This window comes from Cryptotermes secundus, unplaced genomic scaffold (genome assembly GCF_002891405.2).
Source record: "Cryptotermes secundus unplaced genomic scaffold, Csec_1.0 scaffold97, whole genome shotgun sequence".
Lineage (NCBI taxonomy): Eukaryota > Metazoa > Arthropoda > Insecta > Blattodea > Kalotermitidae > Cryptotermes > Cryptotermes secundus.
The window spans coordinates 907526-932985 of NW_019720561.1; the positions used below are offsets into that span (position 1 = coordinate 907526).

Here is a 25460-nt window from a genome sequence, read left to right on the forward strand (position 1 = left end):
CGATCTCGGCTTCCGAGCTAGTACATGCCTTAGACCGCTCGGCTACCGTGACCGGTTTTCTCAATAATGACATTACATCTGTACTGCAACACAAGTATTACGATTTAGTGAAAGTGGCCAAAATTAAATTCGTCTAAACCTGTTCACTGATTTGTGAGGAAATTTCTTCGATAGGCACAGGGATACGGTATCGAAGGCAGCATTCAGAAGACGTTTCGTAACGTTAAGTAAACAAAACACGAACCGTACACGCAGCTTCAGAATTTTATGTGGCGCTGCATGAACGGAGAAAGTAGTAAACCCCCAAAGGATGGATTAATTAGTGTTATATTCATAACGCAACTATTTTTATAATTTAATTTCTTATTAAGTAATCCAAATTAAGGCTACTGAAAAGTTCAAGAGAAGTCTGAAGGTGATATGCAGGGCTCAAGAAGAGGAAAACGGTTTTGTGTTGAATAGAAATAAATCTACCCGGATTATGTAAAGCAGAATTTAACTTCGTACAGGTTTATTACGTAAAACCGTTTACTTTAACTTCGACATTGGAGTTCGAAACTATTTTCGAAATCAATTTACTGAGACTGAATTTCAAAATCTTCGTAAACATTCGAAACAGAGGCCAGATTTACGTTAACTTTTATACTATATCACCTTACTGAAACTTTAAACAAAGTTTGTTTACATGTATTTTCAAAAAATAATTTATATTCAACATCATCATCATCACCGCCGAAAAAAACAGGCCACTAAATAACAGTCCTCCTTAAAAAAATTCCGCCCGATTTGTCTTGAGTTAGACCATCAGCGTTTCACTTCTTTGGATTTTACAATAAGTTTTCACTCAAACAAACAAACAAAAAATAAAGCAAACTCCGTGGCTTGTAGTGTGCAAGCGAACTATACCGACCGAGCGGCCGCCGCTTGTCGGCGAAGTTAGTGCCAACTTTAGCGGATAGAGTGTGTCACGTGGTCAGCGCAACGAATACCCACGGCTGTTAATTTCGGTTATCTAGACCGGACCCACTATTTTCTTGAACTAGCTTCTCAATTATCCTCACGAGGCTCAGTGAACCCCCTTCCAGAACTGCTACTTGTCATAAAATCTGGTAGCGCCTGGAATCGCACCCGGACCTCTGGATCTGTAGCCAGGAACTCTGACCACTAGACCACAGAGGCGGTCTGCAAAAGGAATTCATGTTCACGTTCAGTGCCATGACAATTCTAGGCCTTTATAAAACCCGAAGAATCATCGACTTAATATTGCAGTCTTTCGGGATGCGACATCATATATCTCCACATACGGCTATTAACGTTTCGGAGGAACCTGCAGTCTCCATAATATGCGAAGTCCAAAGATGTTGGTAGCCGGTACACCCGAAAGGCGGATGATAACAATCAACCTGTGTGGATTCACATCCCATTCAAATTCATGTCCGTAAGAGGAGCAAATCTCACATTCAATGTGTTGTTGGCACGAGCCCGCCACCGGAACACATTCTGAAGTACGTAGATAAATTCACTGATCATGGAATATTTCCAGAACTGGATGGAATCTTTGGTAGGGCAATTTGAAATTCAAAAGACATGTCCAAACAATCAATTCAGGATAACACTCTCGAGTATGTAATCAGATTAGGCCGCGCCAAAGCTCAAGCGGTTAGTCCCTCGCTTCCCACCGCGGCGGCCCGTGTTCGATCCCGGGGTATGGTAAAGTGCGATTTGTGGTGGACAAAGTGGCGCTGGCGCAGGTTTTCTCCAAGTACTTCGGTTTCCCCTGCCAATCTTCATTCCACCAAATTCTCCATCATCATAATCACCCGGGGCAGGTACATAGGCCAATCAGTGGCCGCCGTGCCGAGTGGACCCAGCGAATCTAATCAGTACATTTCACTTTCAACAAATTTCCACTGTGAAAGTCATGCGACTGTAAACTTCCATGCATGTTGTTGTAGGTAAACAGAGAGTTTCAAGCACCAATCGTTTTTCTCCAGGGCAAAGAAACTCCGGTACAGAATGAGAAGCAGGTTGCATAGGATTCAGGGACGATATGGACATAGTGGAGAAAATGAAAATCATGCCCAAACGGAGATTTAAAACCCGGTCTTCCAGTCTGTAGCTAATGTATTATTTAAATTTATAATTTTCTTCTGAAACATGTGCTTCGTGAAATATATCTTTATAAAAACAGTTTTATAATTTGAAAATGCAGTCAGGTCGATCACAGTAGCCGCGCGGTCTAAAGCACTGTATGTCTTCCTCCGCTTGAACGCTTGAGTCGTGGGTTCGAATCCCTTTCGAGGCATACATATCTGCGTTTATTCTGTGATTGTGTGGTCCTATGTAGGTAGCGGCCTTGCGACGGGTTGATCACCCGTCCAAGGAGTCCTACCAACTCTCTACAAGATTCATAATTTCATAATTATTTGTGAATGAGAACACGCCAGAGAGCCTAATCCGCCAAGGTGTAAGAATAAATTCAGTCAGCATTACAATTCTTTTCGGTTACATTGGGTGTTGTTATTTTTGGAATTAATATTATAGGTTTTAATAATGACATTTAATATCAAATTATTCAAAATCTGATGATGCAGCATGACATTTCTATACATACAGGAAGTTGTGCTGTTACGGAAGCGAAGAACTATTGAACCATAGTTGTAAAAAGTAATACTAATTCTGGGGAATCGTTTTCATTTCAAATACTGGCTAGCTAAAGCCGTCCCTAGCCGTCCTTGTTACATTTCCGAACAGGATAAGGCGAATTGACTAACAGGAAATCAGTAAGAAATATATACTTTCAACGTAATATATATTTTGAATCACCCTATATATGGAAGAACTTGAGATTCACAATGAAGAGGGATGGAAACGCATATCCGAACTCTGTAACTCCAAATACCTGAGGGAGGAAACATTCAAATAGAAGTCAACGGGATATGTTAATGGTAACATACAGCAAGGATTACTCTAACCTTCCCGTGTTGCAGTTCAGGAACTGTCTGCAATCCGCCATTCAAACTGAATTTAACTTTCAAACAAACTGTCCCATATACGTAACAACTTTCCAACACTAAGCGTTTTGTGGAAAAGAGGAACAAGGGACAATATCTAGAGCCTCCGCTCCAAGGTCTGTCTGTATACAATTTTGCCCTAGTAATCGGTTAGAAGTTCTGAAACTCTTTAAGTTGAACAGGAAGGAACAATTCACTTCTTATTGAAGTACATTCGCAATAAAATATTTTTTTCCGTGGAAGTTATGCAAAAATCTCAATGGCCGCTCCGTAGCTCAAGCGGACAGTCGCTGGCTTTCCACCGCGGTGGCCCAGGTTCGATCCCGGGTCTGGTCAAGTGGGATTTGTGGTGGACAAAGTGGCGCGGGGCAGGTTTTCTCCAAGTACTTCGGTTTCCCCTGCCAATCTTCATTCCACCAATTGCTCCACAATCACCCTCATCTATCATCTGGGACTGGTACAATAGGCCAGAAGTGGCCGCAGTACAACGGACTTAGTCCCACCCCACTAGCAATAAAAAAATAAGAATATGAGCAAAAAGAAATTAAAGGCTTTAAAAATTCTCAGGAAAATATCTGAACATAACAGTGATAGAGGTTACTACGGGCCGAGAAAGTTCGTGATATAAACAAGTCATCCAGTACATGTGGAGCAGTGACGTCTAGGAGGCCCCAGCGGAGTGGGCACGTGGCTAGGCTGAGGAAAATAAATGGGAACGTACAGTGAAGGTGGTCTCATGGGAGAACGAGAAGAAGAACGAAGTGACAACCTGGAGATTTACCTTGGGAGGTAGATGGAACTGGATGAGAATTGTGTCGAAGGCCGAAATGTGTGGAACTGCACAATTCTCTTATCATACTTCTATATTTCTGTTGAAATAATAAGAAATATTTAACTTCAGGCTAATGGAAGTCTTTCATAGAAAAACACTATATATCATAAGCAGATTATGTAATACACTATCATTGAGAAGGATTACTGAAGCAATATCATTTTTTTTTCGCTTAGTGTGGGGTGGAGTCCAACTGGGTCCACTCCTCACGGCGGCCACTGACTGGCCTATTGTAGCCTGCCCCGGGTGGTTATGATGATGGATACTTTGGTGGAATGAAGACTGGCAGGGGAAACCTAAATACTTGGAGAAAACCCGCCCCAGCGCCACTTTGTCCACCACAAATCCCACTTTACCAGACCCTGGATCGAATCCGGGCCGCAGCGGTGGGAAGCCAGCGATTAACCACTTGAGCTATGGCGCGGCCTAAGCAATATCATACTTGAATAATGAACAATACAAGGTCGTTCTGAAGTAAATTAGAATAAATTGTGGGGTACTTGAAACTTAACCTCGAATTCTCTTTAATGCTGATGGATATTTTCGAAGAGATCATAATGCTTCTATATTTAGATATTCTGTTAGAAAAGAAAATGAATTCTAAAATAAATTAAGATGAGAATTGCTGCAGGCAATCGATGTTACTCTTTACAGCATACTGATGATTCTAAAACTGTGAGGTGAACATAACAAATTAAAATATACAAAACGACATTAAAACCGGTTTTCAATTATGGATGTGAAACATGGTCCATGACTAACCGATAACTATAAGTTAGATACGTGGGACAGGGATATTCTGAGGTAGCCACATGGACGAATGCATGAGCAGGGGATTGAAAATCAGAAATAGTGACTATTGGAGTCATACAGAACCCCAAACAACAGCGGACAATGGATGGAGAGAAATGAAGTGACTGGACTATGTCACTAGAATAAATCAAAAAGATTAATTAAGAAAACTGCTGCAAATTGGTCTAAATGAGAAGGTGCAAGAAAAATGAAAATATCAGGATCGAGATTATTGGAAGATGTAGAGAATGATTTACGAATTCTCAAATTGCAGATATTTAGATGAAAGACAAATAATAGAGAAACACGGACAGAGGTTCGTGGAGACAAGGCGGTAAGGACGTATATGAGGTCGGACAGGCAATTATTCAGAGGTTAGGAGGAAATAGTTGACTTAGCATCCACCTAGAAATGTATGGGGAATTCATGAGAAGCAGCTTCGATCCGACTCAAGATTAGAATAGAACTGGCTAAAAAAAAAAAGGCTCCCAGAAAATGTATAAAAAAAACTTCGACGCCGTGTTTAATGTTTGGAGATACAAAAATAGGTGCGAAAATCATTTGCTTTATGAAATATACCGTATTTACGCATGTATAGGCCGCACATTTTTTTGCCAAAAATTCAAGAGGAAAACTGGGGTGCGGCTTATATTCGAAATATTCGAAATCACACTCCGAAATATATTTCGGAGTGTGATTTCGAATATTTCGAATATAAGCCGCACCCCAGTTTTCCTCTTGAATTTTTGGCAAAAAAATGTGCGGCCTATACATGCGTAAATACGGTATATAAGTTTTAAAATCGTATAGGTAACATATGCCAATACTTAACTACCGCGTCTCTCTGTATGCTGAGTGGCACACCTTTGTCTAGAATAGACATCCACCATCCAGCAACATAACAAATACTCCTGCTAACTACTTAACAGGAGTAGCACACTTCTCATTTTCATTTTACGTTGCTTTCAAATTGAAAATTCATGTAGAAACTTTTCATATCCTGACTTTTGTTTTTGTAACGGAGTTTCCAGCTGTCCCAAATCTGTCGCCGCGATCAGCACTGCACGTGCCGAAAGCAGCGAAAGAGTTTTAGCTGTGATAACATTCATATGTGGATACAGCTCTTCTATCGGATGGAGCCGCCGTGGGGGGGGGGGACAGTTATGTCTCCACGAGTGGAATTGCGGTGCGGCGAACAGAATGAGATTTTCTTACGCAAGCTGTAGCAGAATCAGACAAACAAGCAAACACTTCGCTTTCCTTTTAAAGATGGCGAGAAACTCAACGAGTTATATGTTTTGCGATATTAATTTAGGAAAATACATGTATATGGGGCACGCGGTAGCGTAGTGGTTTAGGGGCTACAAGCCGGAAGGTCGCGGGTTCAAGTCCCGATGTGGTCATTGGATTTTTTCAGTTGGCCTAATCCTTCCGGCCGCACTAGGCCCTGGGGACGACTCAGCCTCTAACAGAAATGAGTACCGGGAATTAATTAAATAATTTTCCTGGGGAGTAAAGCGCGGCCGGCGCATCAGGCTGACAACCTTTGAGCCGATTGTCTAGATAATGTGGGGCCCTCAACGTCTCACAGCCTTATGGGCCTTCACGGTCTGTTACAGGGATAGTTTTACTTTTTACATGTATATAGAACAGGAATGTAAATTTGTACATCAGATGTTCTAGTTTGCGAGTTATTTATGTGGTATCAGAAGCAAGGACATGACTGATTTCAAATTACTAATTTGATAGGGAAGACAGTACAAATGGGGCTTCATAATTTGTACATTAGGGCGATAGAATCTTGTCGTTACACATGTACTTGTAAACTTCAAGATTCCGTTCTTCGATATCTTCATATCATCATAATTATTATTAACATCAAAAACAAAATTGTGGATTAAGCTCTGACGTGCTTCGGCTGTAAGGATGGAAAATATTTTGTTGCATATTTTGGCATCTTCTTACTTCCAGTTTGTATCTACAGAGAGACTTGGCGGTGAATGGTTCAGACATTTTTTCTATATGTTCTAGTAATTTCTATTATAATAATAATAATTCTCTCGTTGTGTTTAGGCATAAGTATTTCATTCATAATTATTCTCTAATATTAAAAAATTAAAAGTCTGTTATCCCATATATTCGTAAATTATAAAATATCACTTCCTTCCTTCCTTCCTTCCTTCCTTCTGACTCTTACAGTCAGTGGCCATCAGTTGTGTCTTCTTCACATCCACGCGTGTTTGTCGCACTCGTGGTAAACTCTGAACTAAAGGTTCGCCTTGCTGTGCACACAATGCGCTGCTGCAGACACGTTTTCATAAGAGGATATATTTAAGTTAAATTTACTGCTTTGTCCGACCGGCTGTTTAGGTGGAAATTTTCTCACGAATGTCAATCTACACTCTTCTGCACCATTGTCCAGAACTTTCGTGGATATGATGTCCCTTCTTCAAGAAGCTTCCCCAACCCTCGTCACTTCTGTAAATCGGGACATAAATCTACTTCTCAGAACACTTCTCTCTCTCCATTTCCTTTTTATTTCTTCCATGAACAACCTTTTTCTCTTCTCAGACAGCAACGGAGGAAATAAATTTACTATCACAGTTCCCGCTCTCCTAAACTTTCTTTCAGTCTTTTGTCCCTTGTGAGTGGACCTCTGTCACACTTTGATTCTGCAGCTGTGTACTCACCTCGACAGTAATGTAACAGGACTGACACTATGGATATTTCGCGAGAAAAGTAAAATAATTTCTTCCCTATGTGTACGTGTGAATTTAAATCTAGGATTGTCATGGCAAAAGCTACATTTAGCAAGAAGAAGATTCTTTTTACCAGCAAATTGGGCTTAAATTTGAGGAAGAAACTAGTGAAATGCTACATTTGGAGCATCGCTTTGTATGGGGCTGAAACTTGGACACTTAGGGCAGTAGATGAGAAACACCTGGAAAGTTTCGAAATGTGGTGCTGGAGAAGGATGGAGAAGATCAGTTGGACCGATTATGTGAGAAATGAAGAAGTGTTAATTAGAGTCAGTGACCAGATGAATATCCTACACGAAATAAGAAAATGGAAGGCTAATTGGATTGGTCATGTTTTACGCAGAAACTGCCTTTTAAAAGAAGTTATTGAAGGAAAGATAGAGGGGCGGATAGACATGACAAGAAGACGAGGAAGAAGACGTACGAAGATGCTGGATGACCTTGGGGGCAGAAGAGGATACTGTCATTTGAAGGAGAAAGCTCTAGATCGCGTTAAGTGGAGGAATTGTTTTGGAAGAGACTGTGGACCTGTCGTCTGACAGATTACTGATGATGATGATGATGATGATGATGATGATGATGATGATATATATCTTGACCAGAGTGATGACTATTAACTTCTCAAAAGGAACAACATATATAGAAGATTCAAATGAGATAATTCTCAACTATGTTTACCATATGAGACGAGGAATTTATTGACCACCTTAGCGATTGTCACGTAATCAAAATCGAATCTGTCCCCAAGGCCGAAATTCCCTGGGCGATTCGAAATGTGGAGACCCCTTTCGGTAACAAAGAATTTAGGTTAAGTTAATGTTACATTTTCTCAGCTGTTGTAACAACTTAAAGTATGAACTAACTATTCGTAATTTTAGAAAAACAAATATTTTAATAAAATATGTGGATTGTATTTCGGTTACGTAGACCCCAGGGCCATATCCCCGGTCGCTTTCCCTTTAATCCGGCCCTGCCTGCTGCTAATACACAGGTAATACGATGAAGTACTCAGTATTTTGGGAGAGGCTCCATAAAAGTTGGAGAATTGGTTGACCAATGAATGACTGTTCCCTTCTCAATAAATACTCCGCTCCGTGCTGTTAGTCACCATATCGAAAGGTACACAGAATTACTGGGGTTTTGGACTCTTTCAATCGTCCGGAATATTAGGTAATAGAGAACACGACGTTCCGGAAAATGGATCCTTTTCCGTTTTCAGGTGAGAAAAGAAGACACCTACTCAGTTGGGCCCCTTAGAAAGAGCTAATCTCAATCACTCTTTCTAAGGGACCCAACTGAGTAGGTGTCTTCCTTTATCACTTGAAGAAGGAAACGGATCCAGTTTCCGAAACGTGGTGTCCTCTATTACCTAATATTCCGGACAATGGAAAAAGGCCAAAACCCCAGTAATTCTGTGTGTCATCCACCATCGTCAGAACCCTTTAGATTCTACATATCAAAACTTGTTAGAACCTATGAAAATTACCTCTTAGGGTAAACGCGGCTCTGTAGTTGAAGTGTACAAGAACTACTGTTGTGTGCCACTACGTTTCCGAGTACGTGCATAATGTACAGGCGTTTGGCAGTTTCGTTTCCGGCTACTTAAATTCAGTTTCCTGTTCTGAAGTTACATTATAAGCAGATGTTTTCTGTAGGAATAGTATAAACTGGCACGTCAGGTGGGAATTGGAAGACTGATCGGAATATGGCAGAATTTAAAAAAGAAAATCAACTTCATGGTGAAGGCATAAAAAAGTAAGAAAGTTTTGCTCGAGAGTGACTTAAATGGATGGAAAGGAATGAGGGTTGCAAGGTTCGCCTTAAGAAAAGTCCAGGGGGCTCTACATGACACTAGTGTGTGTATGTGTGTATGTGTGGTGTGTGTGTGTGTGTGTGTGCGCGCGCGCACAGGTTAGTGCCAAGGCTGTAATTACGTGTACTTCCGAGTTCTGTGTATAAATGTTCAATAAATTCAATTTGAACCCCGTCTAATAGTCACAATCCTAAAACGTGACAATATGAAATGAGAGACCACTTGGAATATTAGCTGAAAGCTGAGAAGACTCTATTATAACGTATATTAAATGCGGTGTAAGGATGTAGACTGGATTCAAATGCTGAGAACAGCGTCCAGTGGTGGGCTCCTAACATTACGCTAACGAATGTCAGATTATAGGGGCTCGCGGCGTGGACAACAGAGAGTGATATCTTGAGGGATATGACAGCGGTGCACTTCGTCATGTCCCAGAAAGTAATAATTTTCACGGTAGCGCGTCTTTTAGCTCCATAAAGGATGTGATTTTTTTTTTCGATGTTTGAGCTACTATGGACGTTTCGGGAAGGGCTTAGATCACGAAGTTGGATCACAATTATGTGATGAGAGCAATGTAACGAACAACCTCACACTCGTAGAAGGCGAGCAATCCAATCTACCCCTACAATGAAGGGATTACATGTAGGTTGTCGAAGGTTGTGGGGAAACATAGGGCATGGATCTGATTTAGGTGTTAGAAAGGATAAGACACAATGTTAATTAAGAAAGCTTTTACCATTACCATAACATTAATTACCTGAAGACTAACAGCTTAAGCATATCATAGGATCCCCTAAACCAAACCTTCCAGTACCTTCTTTGTGGCTCACATTATGAAGGCTCTTCGTTTATGTGGCATAAACAAGGTAATAAAACATTAATTGGAAAGACATGTAGAATGGGCAAATGTTTGCCTGGTATAGTAATATATTTACTTACTTACTCATGGAGCTGAGCCCTCCTTGAGGAGCCGCAAAATCTGCAGCTACTCAAGAATTTCCCAGCTCATTACCGTGTTCACAAGAACCCTCCACTGGTCCCCTTCCTGAACCAGATCAATCCAATCTATACCATCCCATCCTATGTCTTTAAGATCAATTTTAATATTGTTCACCCACCTACGCCTTGGTCTTCCCAGTGGTCCCTTTCCTTCGGGATTTCCCACCAATATCGTATATGTATTCCTCGTCTCCCCCATTCGTGCTACATGCCCTGCCCACCTCATCCTTCGTCACTTGATCAATCTAATTATAAATGTGCTATCCTAGAAACAAATCTCTATATACTAGAAAATCAGATGATAACCGGATTAAAAATTTAAAAGCTCAAAGTAACTCCGAAATATATTTCGATACTAAAGACTTAAATGCTTCACTTCTTTAGATGTATCACGGTTTAATATCCGTGTGGCAAAAGTCAGCTGTACATAAGCTGTAAGAATAAACCTATACGTCATCATAATAGATATTAATAGGCAGTCGTATTAAGTTCTTGTGCTTGTAAGAGTATCATGTACTGTCGCATTGAGATTCCCATTTCAACGCTGGAAATGAAATGGCTTTATGACATCCCCACTTGTCATGATCTACCAGTAATAACCCAGAGCTCTTTTCACTAAGGAAGCGATCCAGCTTCAACTAGAGACATTTTTTTAACTCTGTCAGAGTTATTAAAAAAAAGTAATGATTTGCTACTTTAAATCACTCTCACCCAACAGGTCTCCAACCGCCATCTTCTGGGAGGGGGAAGGGGGTTGTTTCCTCTGCCACATCCATTACTGCAACAATTCATACAAACACCATTTTTTACACAAGACAGAAGATGAGGAAACATGGCGACGGAGAATTGTAAGGAAGGAAAAAGAGTGAAGATATATATTAAAATAATGAATCATGGACCTAATTCATTTACTTTATACTTCTAATAAATAATAATGGGTGGAAAATTTTGAGAGAGGAAGGGGTAGATTTTCACACGTTTTATCACTATTGTGCAGCCATGAAAGAAATAAAGTTCTTTTATATTCGGCGTCTAGCTACGTTGGAAGAGAGGGTGGGAAATAATAATTCCAGCCGATAAATCAATTCATACAGCAGTGTAGAGGCGGGCGAAATGAAACTCGGTGCTGAATATTAATGCGGTGTTTCTAACAATAAACCATCTTTTCAATAATAACAATAATGATAAGAGGCGGATGTTATTTCTGTAGAGACTATTTCGACAGCGAAAAGACTGTGATGTTGAGGAGCTAGATGCAGGTAGTTCAAGGGGGGGNATTCAAGAGGAAAACTGGGGTGCGGCTTATATTCGAAATATTCGAAATCACACTTCATTTAAAAAAAAATATATTCATAATTAGTAATACAGGATGTTCTAGTCCTGAAATAATATTCCAAGAAAATTATTTTTTCTATAATTTCTGTCTGAAAATTGTGCTGCGGCCTATACACGCACGCGGCCTATACATGCGTAAATACGGTACGCTACTGTTTACTGCTAAAAGGCTGGGGCCATACGAGCGCACAAAATGCGTCCGTTATAACGAACGTCGTGACGTCCGTTGAAGCAATAAACAAGAGAGGGGAATGCTACGCTTTCTTCTGGCTCCACTGCAGACAAAAAATTACGCACCGCATTCTGCAAACGTGCAAACTTCAGTGACAGTGAATCTAGTTGGAACTACAGGTTTCATATTGGTGTGTGTGTGTGTGTGTGTGTGTGTGCATGTAGGTAAAAAAAGATAAAGCTATCCCAGTAACATGCCGTGAGAGCCCATACAGTTGTGAGGTGTCAAGGCTCCCACATTTTCTATTATTATTATTCATAATTTGTTAGTAACCACTATTACCACAACACATACAATTATATTTATTTATTGCCAAATACATTTTAGCTGTCAGCATTATAAACACTAGCAGCATGTTCTGAAGTCCATAAACTTCACGAACACTTGATATATTTTAGTGCACAAAAACATTTTCTCTCTTGTATATCATTGAATAGAAGTCACTTCAAATAAAAGTTATAAAGTTTAATGAGATCTCTCTTTCGTGTCATGTCCCTGTTCTTTTTGTATATCGAGCATGTTTTGTAAAAAATTGTCAAATTTAATTTGAGCTTTATGGAATTTTGGGTTGCAGTGGAACTGTTGTTTAAGTGATTAATTATCCCGAAAACCGCAACAGTTATGGCGAAAAAACTGGAATAAAACGACTTATTTCATTTTGTCTGCAGCGCTAATTCCAAACATTTATCACTCCAATGGACATTTAACGAGTCGTACTAGAGTTTCGCATAAAACTCCCGTACGGCCTTTGTGTATAGTTTCCTTTATTTATTTTGAAGTTTTCCAAAACTGAAATCTACCAACAAACATCATAAAATTCTGAAATTATAAACTTGTAAGAAAATTGGTTCAAAATATCTCGAATAATTTTATACTTGAAGAAAAGCAGGTAGACGGCCTGAATAATCTTGAGTCCGGAAGTTATGGAAACTGGGATATCTGTTCTGTACCTGACTGGGGTACCACCTGGCAGAGTCATTCTAACAACTCCATGACCCTTCTATTCTGCAGATATTTTCCTTAAGCCCTTTTACGGCATGTGTGCAAAATGAGTTACTGCTGGAAGACATGGAGCGTATTTTCATACAGACTCATAAAGACCTTGTGCTAATGTCTTATTTATGTGACAGTAATGGAAATTTATAACCCAACAATAAAATGCAATTTAGCTCTTCGTTAGCGCGCTCGACTCTCGTGTACAATCACAGAATCAAATCATATGACATTCAACTTTCTAGAGTTTAGATACACCATTATCAGTCCAATTTACTTTCCTGTCTCTACTGCATATGTTCAACAGAATTCAATGGGTTGGGATGATCATAAATGGTAAATGTATAAAGATTTGGAAGAGGACGGTTGTGATCCGCCTCGAAGTACAGTGATAATAATATGTAAGTTTTGAGGTTTTCACGGCGATGACTATGAAGAAAGTCGTCTTCTGGGTTTAGGCGCCGTGTATTCTTCGCTTTGGCCGACGTTTCGGAGGAACGTATCGCCTCCATATTCAGAGCAGGTGAATGGCTTGGAATGCAGAGAGCAGTAGCTGTAGTGATAGGAAGTGAAAGGCGCTGCTTATATACGAAGTAGGCGGGGGGGGGTGGTTAGGGAGAGCGGACCAATAGGAGCAGTGGAGAGCGATTAAGGCCATATATGGTGTTATGTGCTAAGGGAAACGGGGGGAACGGCCAGTGGATCCAGGAATCTCTGCATTCCAAGCCATTCACCTGCTCTGAAGATGGAGGCGATACGTTCCTCCGAAAGGTCGGCCAAAGCGAAGAATACACGGCGCCTAAACCCAGAAGACGACTTTCTTCACAGTGATAATAAGACTGCGCGGAAGAGTCGGAAGGTCCTCCCATCAATTCAAACCGAAAAATAATGCAAAATTTCGCTTCAAGTCAGTGCTGTCTATAAAAATCTCTGTATGGTTCCGAAATTTGTACGAAAACTGACAAAAACCACGAAAGTATCAGTCTGAGTACCTGGTAACTAGACTAAAATTCGAAGCGGATACCTCCCGAATACAAGTCTGTACTGCAACCTCCACATCTACTTGGTCTGTCTTTTTCGGTCTTTATGACCCTTTGGACCTTGGCCGCTTTTTCAGTGTCTTAATCCTACACACAGTTGATAGGACTCCTTGGACTGGGGATAAGCCCGTCGCAAGGCCGCTACCTACACACAGAACAACACAAACAGAGTAAACGCACACAGACATTCATGCCTCGATTGGGATTCAAACCCACGAAGATGGTTCATACCTTAGACTGCGCGGCCACTGTGATTAGTTGCTCTGTCTTAGTAAGTGAATATTTATAGTTATCCAGTTATAATTCCAGTTTCCTGGCGGTTATGGGTGGTGAAAACTCTGCTGGTCCCGTGCAGTCTGGAATTAGCGGGATCCATCCTGTTCCCAGTTTCGTTGTGGACGTAGTCATTAAATGGGTTTACGGGAGCGTAAAACTGATAATGGTAGACATAATACCCCAACACATGCTTCCTCAGTTGGCATTATAGAGAATTATGCTGTATCAACTGCACAACATGTCCGAGGAGACCTTACATCTGCACCGGGGAGGGGGAATATTAAGATAACGAAATCAAGTACAATATAAGAGTGCGGGAACTCTGATTCTCACAGCGTTCGCTATGAGGAGTATTGTCTTATGGGTTGCACGTATTTCGAAGAACACAACGACATTTCGGAGCAATATGTCGCCTCCATATTCAGGGTCGAAGACTAGTCAAAGAGGAGGCCGGTATGAAGCAAGAGGAAAAGTTTGCGAACTGCATCAAAGTTTTTGTTACGTTGCTTGGCTTACTCTTGGACCGTGTAGATCAGGCATGTCAAACTCAACTTGTACAGTGGGCCACCTCAGCCCTGTAAATAATAGTCCAGGGCCGCACTTCAAAATAGAAATATACATTAGATTCTGATACAAAGAAATTTCATTCTATTTATTATTTAGGAATAATTTCAATATAATTACCTAAAGTCACATATCTTACAGTTTTAAAAAGCAAGAGAATGCCATTTTTGACAAGTATCAAACAGCTCTTCAATATGTAAAAAGAGAGATTACACAAGAAATTATGTTAGAAATAGCAAAACATTGAATTTCCTGCAGCCTGCTAATTTATGTCTGCCTGAGACTTCTTGTCTTCTGGTCTGTGGGGAAACTGTCTTTACAAAAAATTTTTCTACTAAAATTTTAATATTGATTTTAATATCAATTAGGTCTAAAAGTTGAGGGGCCGCACTTTGTGGCTATGGGGACCGCATATTTGCACGGCTGGTGTAGATTGAGGATATATAAAAACTAAGTGGTTTCATTCCGCAAGCGAACTATACCGACAGAGCTACCACCGCTTGTCGGCGAAGTTAGTACCAACTTTCGAGGATAGAGGGTGTCGTGTTGTAAGCGCAATGAATGATGGAGATGTATGCTCCTCCAAAACGTCGGGCTCTTTCCTAACTCCAAGGAATTGTAACACAAATGCCCCTACTCTTTATAATATCATTGTTAATAATACTGTCGCGGTTGAGGCACTATGCTACAACCCGGAAGGTCGCGGGTTTAAGTCCCGATGAGGTCACTGGATTTTTTTCAGTTGACCTAATCCTTCCAGCCGCAATATGGCCCTGGGGTTGACTCAGCCTCCAACAGATATGAATACCAGGAATATATGAGCCGATTGTCTAGAAAATGTGAGAACCTCAACATCTCACAACCCTATGAAAATCCACGGCCTGTAACTGGGATACATTTACTTACTTTTTTTTTTATAAAAATGTCGCGCGTTAGGTGACTATAACCGGATTTTGGATTGATAAATGGATTTATTGCACAACTTTTACAGCTCGTGACTACACTTCACATATTACTATCAGACAGAGACTAGTGGTTCATTGGTGGTACAGATAAGAGATTTTTGTCTTCTCCATGATGTCCAGACTGTCTCTGGGGCTCACCCAGCCAATTATAAAATTGATGCTGTGGCTGTTTCATCAGGTGTACAGCGGCAGGGTTGTGACACTGACCACTTACCATCTGATGACAAGGTTACGAATGGTGGAGCTATACCTCCATTCCACAATGTGTCTTTACGGTATACTGCTTAACTAATTATAATCTAGGGACACCTTTATTTATTTAATTAGCACTTGGCTATCAGACACCACCAATCCATGTTCCCTTACGGTGTGAGACCAAATTTCACACCCATAACAAAAAGAGGGAAGAATTTTTTTATATATTGTTGTTCTCTCTGTCTTAAAGAGAAGATGGAAAAATAAAAATATGGTGTGAATGAGAGCAAGCATTGTAAGAATTTAATGTACTCTTAATTACAACACATATGTAAATATAATTTTGATAACAGTTTTAACAGTCATATCCGAAGGACTGATTTGTATTACGATTTCGTATCACTTCTGATGACGAGGCAAGGGCATTTACTTAGCTCCATCTGCTTTAATTTATAGACCTATAGGGAGCTGTAACACTGAAAAAACACGTTTCAAAATTCTGTACAGACTACTTCAAAATCGAATAGACCTCCTTTCCAAACCAGTCTTCTCAGTGACAAGTTTTGTCTGCAAGGCTGCTAGATACGTAGCATATTGTGGCAAGCAGCTTCGTTGCTAGGCAAAGACTACGAAAGACTCAGCTATAAAACAGCTATTCCTGAGTAATGGCTTTGCAAACAAACATGCTTGCACGTCAACAATTGGAAAGAGCAACAGAGGAACGGTGTTTTCTGTGCGGTCCGTGCCGTGATGTTATAAGCAGGACAGTTAGTGAGAGTCAGTTCGTTGATTTGAATTAGTTGGTGGGTGTGTGACTGTTAGTCAGTTAAAGAACTGCCGGGGATTCAGTCGTTGTAAGCTGTTGGTGTTAGAAGCTGATAGGTGAGGTCTGGGGCAGTTCGGGAACCCAGAGGAAGGGGAACTCGTGCCGTTGGAAGCCGCTAACAAGCGATGGCAATGAAGACGTGACTGTGGACACTAGTGTACGCGCGTGTGTAATAGTGCACTGTAAAGTGTAGTCGCGCTGTATCAAAATTTGCAATAAATCGAGTCATCAATTCAAAACCCGTCTAAAGTCATACTTGTAACGTGACAATATGTTAGAGAGAAAAAGAATTTAAACTGTAATGTACCGTGGAAGAAGCTGATATTAGTCTCTACAGCTGTCGACATGGTTCTGAATGGAGAAGTACCACCGACACGAGTCGGGAGTAGCTATGTGATTTTTGTCTTGTGGAATTTTGTAACAAAGCAGGGGGGTTGTGAATAAAACTGCTTAATCATCAGACAATGACATGCTTCTCTTTCTGATCGGTGCAAAAAAAATAAGAAAAAGTAATCCTATTAATAAGGCAAATATGGGAACCAAATATAAAATCAATAATGCACAAATTGAATTATTTAGAACGGGTTCCGATTCGACGTTTAATTCTGAATTTCTGGAGTTGCAGAATATCGATTATACTCCAATCTGGAAAGTGGTGAAGGAGTTGGATTAATTTTGTTTTTCTTTTATTGCTAGTGGGGTGGGACTAAGTCCCTTGTACTGAGTCCACTTCTGGCCTATTGTACCAGCAACAGATGATAGGTGAGGGTGATTGTGGAGCAATTGGTGGAGTGAAGATTGGCAGGGGAAACCGAAGTACTCGGAGAAAACCTGCTCCAACGCCACTCTGTCCACCACAAATCCCACTTGACCGGACCCGGCATCGAATCCAGGCTGCCGCGGTGGGAAGCCAGCGACTAACCGCTTGAGTTATGACGCGGCTCTTTAGGGGGGTTACTTACCTACGTGTATTCAAGTATGTAATGATATAGTGTCGAAAAGTAGGATAATCGTTAATTGTGGAATAGAGAAGTGTTGAAGAAAGCGGCCATAGCTTATTCCAGTGTGTTACCCTGGCATCTGTCTGAAGAGACTGAGTAAAACCACGAAAACCCTAATTCAGAACAACCGATCTTCTAGGACCGAAAACGGGAACACAAAGAAAGAATGTTATTCACTAAACCTCGATATTCTATACCCTTCCGATGGGAATTCTTCGCCATTACCTTCACCATTCTAACCAGCGCCTTGTTTAGTACTCTAAAAGGGTCACGGGCACTTAAAAAACCTTCCAAATTTATTTTTATTATTCATAAAATCATGTCACTCGATACTATAGAATCCATGCAGCCTACGAAATTAATAAAATGTTACTAAATAAACAAAAAAAAATAGGTCAGAGTAACAATCATACTTTCTTATATTATTTACCTTATATGAAATATGACCTGGATGTCTCTGTGCGTTTATTCTGTTTGTGTTGTTCTGTGTGTAGGTAGTGGTCTTGCGACTGGCTGATGCCCCGTCCAAGGCGTCCAAGGAGCTCTATCAACTATGTACAGATTAAGAATCTCAGAAAGCGGCCAAGTTCCACAAATGCTATAGAACCATAGACAGACAGATAGAATGTGACTTGGAATAGCTGAGTCAGTAAAGTTATATGCTATGGGATGAACTATCTGGGTTCAATTCCCGCATGGTCTTTCTTCATCGGTACCGATTCCTGACCGGTATGGCCCACTGAACTTCCCAATCAGTGGGTGCCAGGGTGAGTATGGGTGCTGATTTCCACCCATTGCTGTGGCAACGAGCGCGTGGAGTTTAATTCCAGTCCCTCATGGGTCTCAAAAGTGCAATTTTTAAGCCAAGAGACAACTTCAAATGTACCTATTGTATAAGGTATGTGTATACCTTACAGTCCAGATTTCCCCTTAATGTGACCTAACAAGGGTAACGCGGTACAAGCTTGCAGCTCATTCTCTGACGTGTCTTGGGGTGGGGTGAGACTGAGTCCACTTGGTACGTGGGCCACTAATTGACCTATTGTACCAGCCCCGGATAGATGATGAATGTGGAGCAGTCGGTAGAATGAGAATTAGCAGGGGAAACCGAAGTAATAGGAGAAAACCTGCCCCAATACCACTTTGTCCACCACAAATCCCACATGACCTGAGATGAACTAGAACCCGGGACGCAGCGGTAGGAAGCCGGGGACTAACCGCTGAGCTATGGCACGGCCACAGTCTTAGTAAGTCTCTATAAAGTGAGGTAGGACTGATTAGGTTCGAACAGGGAAAAAAGCTGATCCAAATTGCACTTAAAACTTTTACAGAAAAAAAATTGTAGAGCGGGCTTAAAGACGACAGTTATAACAGAAATGCCCCTTGACTAAATTTTAGAAAAAATCGACAGCAACTTATATTAAGGTAACAGAGAGCAGATGCACTTCTCACCTTCACTGCGGAAGCTTGCAGATTTCTCCACGTGACATAGTTCTAATAGAGCAGTTCTAAATATGCTACCTCTCTTAAAACCTCGATGGTTTAACGTACGTCCAAAGTATTTTAAACTACCCTGCATTACCCCTTCCTTATATATATATAAAACGGTCGATCTAATATCTATTCGAATCACGCACGCTGGCGAACATGACTTCAACTGCTTCCACTAACAGTGGCAGGGAACCGCCATAATAAATAAAGCAGTGGAACTGAACAGCAGGAAAAGGCGTCGGGAGAATGTTAAGTAGATCAGATAGACGGACAGGAACACGGAACGAAGGCAAACCGCTTTTATAAATTTTCACATACAACAGCTGAAATACATATCATCCTCTTTCCCAAGTAAAGGTAAATAAATATTTCTTCAGAGGCGTCGTTTTTCTCCTGCTATACTAGTAATTTAAACATTGCTAATCAATAATATTATAATAATTATGAAATAAACAAAAAACAAACAAACTCCGTGGTTTTAGTCAGCAAGTGAACTATACCGACCGAGAGGGTGCCGCGTGGTCATCGCAACGAATCCCCACGGCTTTTAATTTCGGTTTTCTAGACCGCAGCCGCTGTTTCCTTGAAATAGCTCCCCAGTTATCCCCATGAGGCTTAGTGGACCCCGTTCCAGACCCACTACTTCTCAGAAACCCGGGACCTCTGGATCTGTAGCCAGCAATTCTGAACACTAGACCACAGAGGCGGTCAGATTGTATTGTATTTGGAGAGGGTGGGTTTCCCCATGCACTTAGACCAACTGTTGGTCCATTGTGCGTCCCCCTATGATATTCTACCCGTCTCTATTCCCTACCGGTACTGGTGCGTGCCATCAGTCCCGACTCAGCCAGCGAGTTCGGCCTCTACTGGCTCAGCGGTATCTCGATGCTTCCCCTATCTACCAGAGGCGTTAGAGACTACTGTTGGGCGGGAAATGTCCTGAATTTGGCTCAGTGGTCCCCTTGGGACATGAGGTTCTTTTACGTGCCGTAAAGCTACGACACGGGACCCACGGCTTAAAGTACCTCCCGGAGGACTTGTTCCCTGAATTTTTCCGCCCTTAAAAATTCCACGACCTCCGCCGGGTTTGAAACCGCGTACCTTGAGTCACGAGGTGGGAACGTTACCCCTAGACTACGGAGGCCGCTGAGGCGGTCAGATACTTATTATAAATCCTCTTTCATTTACGGAGTATCAATGAACAGCCAAGAAATATAGGAGAATATAGCATAAAGTTCGTGTGCAATTATGTAAACAATTTATTCTTTTCTTATGGTATGCATATATGATGTAGGAAAAGTTCAATAGAGTTTGGAACATGATGCAATTCTCGGCAATATTATGACTTTGTTGAGAGCTGAAACCTCCCGCAGCAGACAGCACCGGAAGAGAAGAAATATAAATTAGCTTTTCAGACATGTTCCGGTACAGTAGTTGAAAAGGTTAACGTTATACAACTTTCTTATTTCAAAAATAAACAGATATTTTGACGAGTTGTAGATTTTCACATATGGAACTCAAAGAAATTGAAGAAAAGGAAGAGAAAAGCATATATTAGATGCTTCGAATATATTCTTGTGTACAATATCTCAAGTCTGGGACGTGACATGAATCGGGTGTACACGTAATAAATTTTTCCAGTAGACCATCAGGAGTTGTGACATATATAGATGAATGTATAAAACACAGCGAAGGGAAACCCTCCTTTACATTGACGCTATCAACTGTATGTGAGTGAGAAATGTTTTTCTGTCGACTCAAAGCTTTAGTCGGATAAAAATTATTGCCACTTTCTTAGATGAGCCTTGGCTGCAGGCACTTCGTCACTAGGGATGGCAGCCACAACCCTCTTATTACACATCTCTTTGCCTGCTACAACGTGTGCTCACCGAACACAGCCTTCTAAACTCAGCTCTATGCAGAAAACTATTCATAAATATTCGTTAACGAACATAACCAAGGTTTTACTAGCCTTTGTCACTTCTGTATCAGTATCCCACTGTCTCGTGTGAAATATATTTCACGCTGCAAGCATGAACCAATGTGTTACTGTCATTCTCTGCCTCTATGCCTACTCTCTTACATCCTGCACGCGTTTACTGGCTGTTCTTAACAGCATGATCATTGGTTTTAGTCGAATCCACTAACTGAGATATAAGGACTTCAGGGCGTGTATAGTTTGTAACAAAGCCTAAGTTACAGTATATCACCCTCCCCCAATGCAGCTGCAACCACAGTCTAGAAACTTATTTCTCTCACGCCAAACGCAGAAGCGGGACATAAAAACATCGCCTGTACATCTCTATTTGTCCATCTGACCGGCTATCCATCCATCCAAACTTTCAGTCCATCAATTTATCTACCTGTCTGCTTCTATTTCCTGCATGCACCTACTTGTCCATCTGGCTAAGTCTATCTACCTATCTTCCTTTCTACCTACATACCCACGTCATGTGGCGAAAATCAACCTGGGGCGTACCGAAATATCTTGGGTCGTCCGAGGTAAACAATATATGGTCCCACTCTGGTATCTTAAACATACTTCTGAAGTTTCATTTCTTACAATTTTCTCTGCATTGATAAGGTACACCCCCCACCCTAAACACACACACTACAAAAAAAAACTCCGTGGCCTGTAGTCCGCAAGCCGACCGAGCGACCGCCACTTGTCGGCGAAGTTAGTGCCAACTTTAGCGGATAGAGGGTGTCGTGTGGTCAGCGCAACGGATCCCCTCGGCCGCTAATCTCGGGTTTCTAGACCGGAGCCGCTATTTCCTTGAAATACCTCCTCAGTTATCCTCACGAGGCTGAGTGGACCCCGTTCCAGGCCCACTACTTCTTAGGAAAAAATCTGGTAGCGTCGGGAATCGAACCCTGGACCTCTGGATCTGTAGACAGGAACTCTGACCATCAGATCACAGAGGCGGTCTCTCTCTCTCTCTCTCTCACACACACACACTCACTCACTCACACTCTCTCTCTCTCTCTACGGCCATGTTAAATTATATAAATGAATAATAGTAAATATTTCTCTTTCTTGGGGTTATTTTACGACTGTCTCAGTATTTAGACTGTAGGGCATATAGCGTACAATGACAGGATGAATGAAGTCATCAGCTGAGAGGACTGAAAGGAAGAGGTCGTGACCTAACCGATGTACTACGTCGGCATTTGCCTGGGGAGCGTTTATCTTATTAAACAGAAGTTCATTATAAAAAATGCGGCGAGTGCTGAGCTTCACGCCCTTGCCCTCTTACCTCCCGGGGAAAGGGCCACCGGTACCCATTAGATAGGAGGCTAGAGGAGCCATACAAATAAATATACAAAAACTGTCGACCTGATATAATCACAGCAATTGATTGAAGTCTTTGACTAAACTAAGAATAAATGAAATATACAGGAAAACTAACATATACTTTCAAAGTAGCAGTTATTTTTTAAGTACTGTAATCATAAAACTACAAGACCTGTCGGTGACTGAAGGGGTCCTAATTGCTAGAGACGTGGCAAATACGAATATCACCACGCTAATGCTATTGCAACGAATCTATCATGCTTTGAAACAGCAGTAAAATAACTTCAAGCATTCGACCATTATTAACCTCCAAATAAATGCTACAATATTATGAGATTTGAGGTTAGCAAGGTTGTGAAAATTTATGTTCAGTTCTTTTGAGTAAAGATACTGTGTAGTACGCCGTGCCATAACCTAGAAGACTACAGTCTATATTTATAACATTAATTGGTCATCTTACCTTAACTGTCCGCCTCCTCTGTAAAAAAAGCCTGAATTTGTCAACTTTTCAAGCACTTCGGAGAAACACTGTCTCGTACAGAATACACACAGAATGTTAACATCAGGCCGAAACTAACGTAAATAAAACTTTCTATTACTGAAAGGAATAGTAATAATCAGTATGGCGAATACAATCAACGACTACGGCACTGAAACTTCCTTTATTCTGAAGCATGGCCAACGGCCGTAATAGCTTCCGGAACTCTCTGGCGTTAAAACGCATTAACCGGGCCATACTACGTCAGCTGTAATACGATACAGTATTGGTCACATCGGCGAATCTGACATATATATATATATATTACTGAACAACTTTCCAGGGTACTCACTGTATCTGATATTCCAATATCCTCAGTGCATACTTACTTCTGGAGCTCAGCCCTTCTTGAGGAGAAGCTAAATTTGCAGCTACTCAAGAATTTCCCAGCATTTTATGGAACCCGAAGGTTCATTACCGTGTTCACAAGAGACCTCCACTGGTCCGTAACCTGAGCCAGATGAATCCAATCCATACCATCCCATCCTGTCTCTCTAAGAACCATTCTAATATTGTCCACCCACCTAGGCCTGGTTCTTTCCAGTGGTCTCTTTCCTTCTGGTTTTCCCACCAATATCCTATATGCATTCCTCTTCTCCCCCATTCATGCTACATGCCCTGCCCACCTCATCCTCCTTGACTTGATCATTCTAATTATACTTGGAGAAGAGTACAAGTTATGAAGCTCCTCATTATGCAGTTTTCTCCAACCTCCTGTCACATCATCTCTGTTCAGTCCAAATATTCTCAACACCCTGTTCTCAAACACCTTCAGTCTATGTTCCTCCCTTAATATCAGAGACCAAGTTTCACACCCATACAGAACCACAAGCAAAATTATAGTTTTGTATATTGTAATTTTTATGTTTTTGGACAGCAGATAAGAAAACAAAAGGTTCTGGACTGAATGGTAGCAAGCTCAGTGCATACACAGATCCCTAAGTGTTTGCGGCACAATACAATAATACAAATATATATAATTAAAGAATACTCTTGTTCCATTTGTATGTTGTCTTTCGTAACAGTGAACCACAATTTACATTGCCATGTATATTGACATGGATAGCCGGACACGTGACAATTTGGTTCACCTGTCACAATATGATGAACGATGATGACACGGCTCTCTCTTGAAGACCATCTCATCATGCCAAATATTTCTTCATAATTTTCTCTAATCACATGACAAAATTTGATAGTATCCTTGTGATACAGATTCAGTTCTTGTCGAGTACTTTTCACGCAGTCCAAGTACTTTACAGAAGCTAATATGCTATAGTTATGCTGAAAAATTCTCTTTCACAAACTTATCTCTTAATGGGATTGTAAGTCATTTGTTGTGTACAACAGATGTGGATGTCGGGAGTTTAATCCCACTAATTCTATCAAGCATAAAAGCAGTATTTAATGTACCAACATAAGAAATTTTAAAAATAATATGAGAAGAGACTACTATTATGTCTACACAACATATTCCAAAACATGACACTTATGGGGTCTGCTGGTGTGTGTGTGTGTGTGTGTGGGGGGGGNGGGGGGGGGGAGTGCACAATAATATACTGTGGAAACCTCATATAAAGACCTAATCTAACCTAAAGTAACCTAACATGATACAACACAGGCCACTTACTCGAAGGTCTGTTGGAATGCAGTGAAGGGGCAGGCACCGAGTATTCTACTACACAAACCTCATCTGACTACCTAATCTAGCCTAACGTAATGCAACCAAGGACACTCACTGGATGGTCTATGGTTGTGTGGTTGGGGGGGGGGAGATATGCAGTAGCATACTGTTCACACCTCACTGGATGACTTAACCTGACGTAATACAACCCAAGACTCGATCTCTTACGTTTAGCCTAACATTAAGGTGAGCCCTTCTTCTGATCCAATGCCATCTCCCCTCTGGATTTCTTCCTTCCTTAGATGATCACCGACCAAACTGATGAGTTCATTGAAATATTTTACTTGCATTTGGTCAAAATTAAAAAAAAAAAAGTATCCAGCTGTTCACAAAATTTCCCATGCAGTAAATGAAAGTGGTCTTATTTTATCTTTTGCAATTTAAATGATGAATCGAATACTTGTAACATTCTTTCCTTTCCTCTTCGAAACAAGAAGGGCTATAATTTCAATGTGAGTCAGCAGTGTGTACTACTTTCATGATACCTATACGTGTATGTGTAAATGAACTGAGAGGATGCTACAGAAGAAATGCTGATGTAGCTGGTCACTCAGGCAAGTGACACACTCCTTCTGATGCTGATGTAATTGTGTCCTAAGATATCTCATCACAGGGGCAAGCTAATGATAAAGCAGACCAGGCAGAAGAATGCTCCTCTCAAAATGAACTGAAGCCTTGGCTGGAGGTCAGTTGCAGGTCCAGCTGGGACAAGTGGAGGAAGTCATCTCAGGAGAAGTCATGTCCGCTTGTCCTTCAAATCTCTGTGTCAGCAGTACTTGCTGTGCAAAACAGATGCTTCCAAGTGATAAAATGCCT

General features: G+C 41.0%; 1 long non-coding RNA gene across 1 annotated transcript in view; it reads right to left on the reverse strand.

Moving 5' to 3' along the window:
* LOC111867996 overlaps positions 1-23061 on the reverse strand; it is a 178705-nt gene extending 155644 nt beyond the window's left edge. The window contains exons 1-2 of the long non-coding RNA XR_002843438.2: positions 22883-23061; positions 10921-10987 (exon numbers count right to left, since the gene is read on the reverse strand). This is a non-coding gene — a long non-coding RNA (uncharacterized LOC111867996). The remainder of the gene's footprint in view (positions 1-10920; positions 10988-22882) is intronic.
* Positions 23062-25460: the final 2399 nt, after the last annotated feature.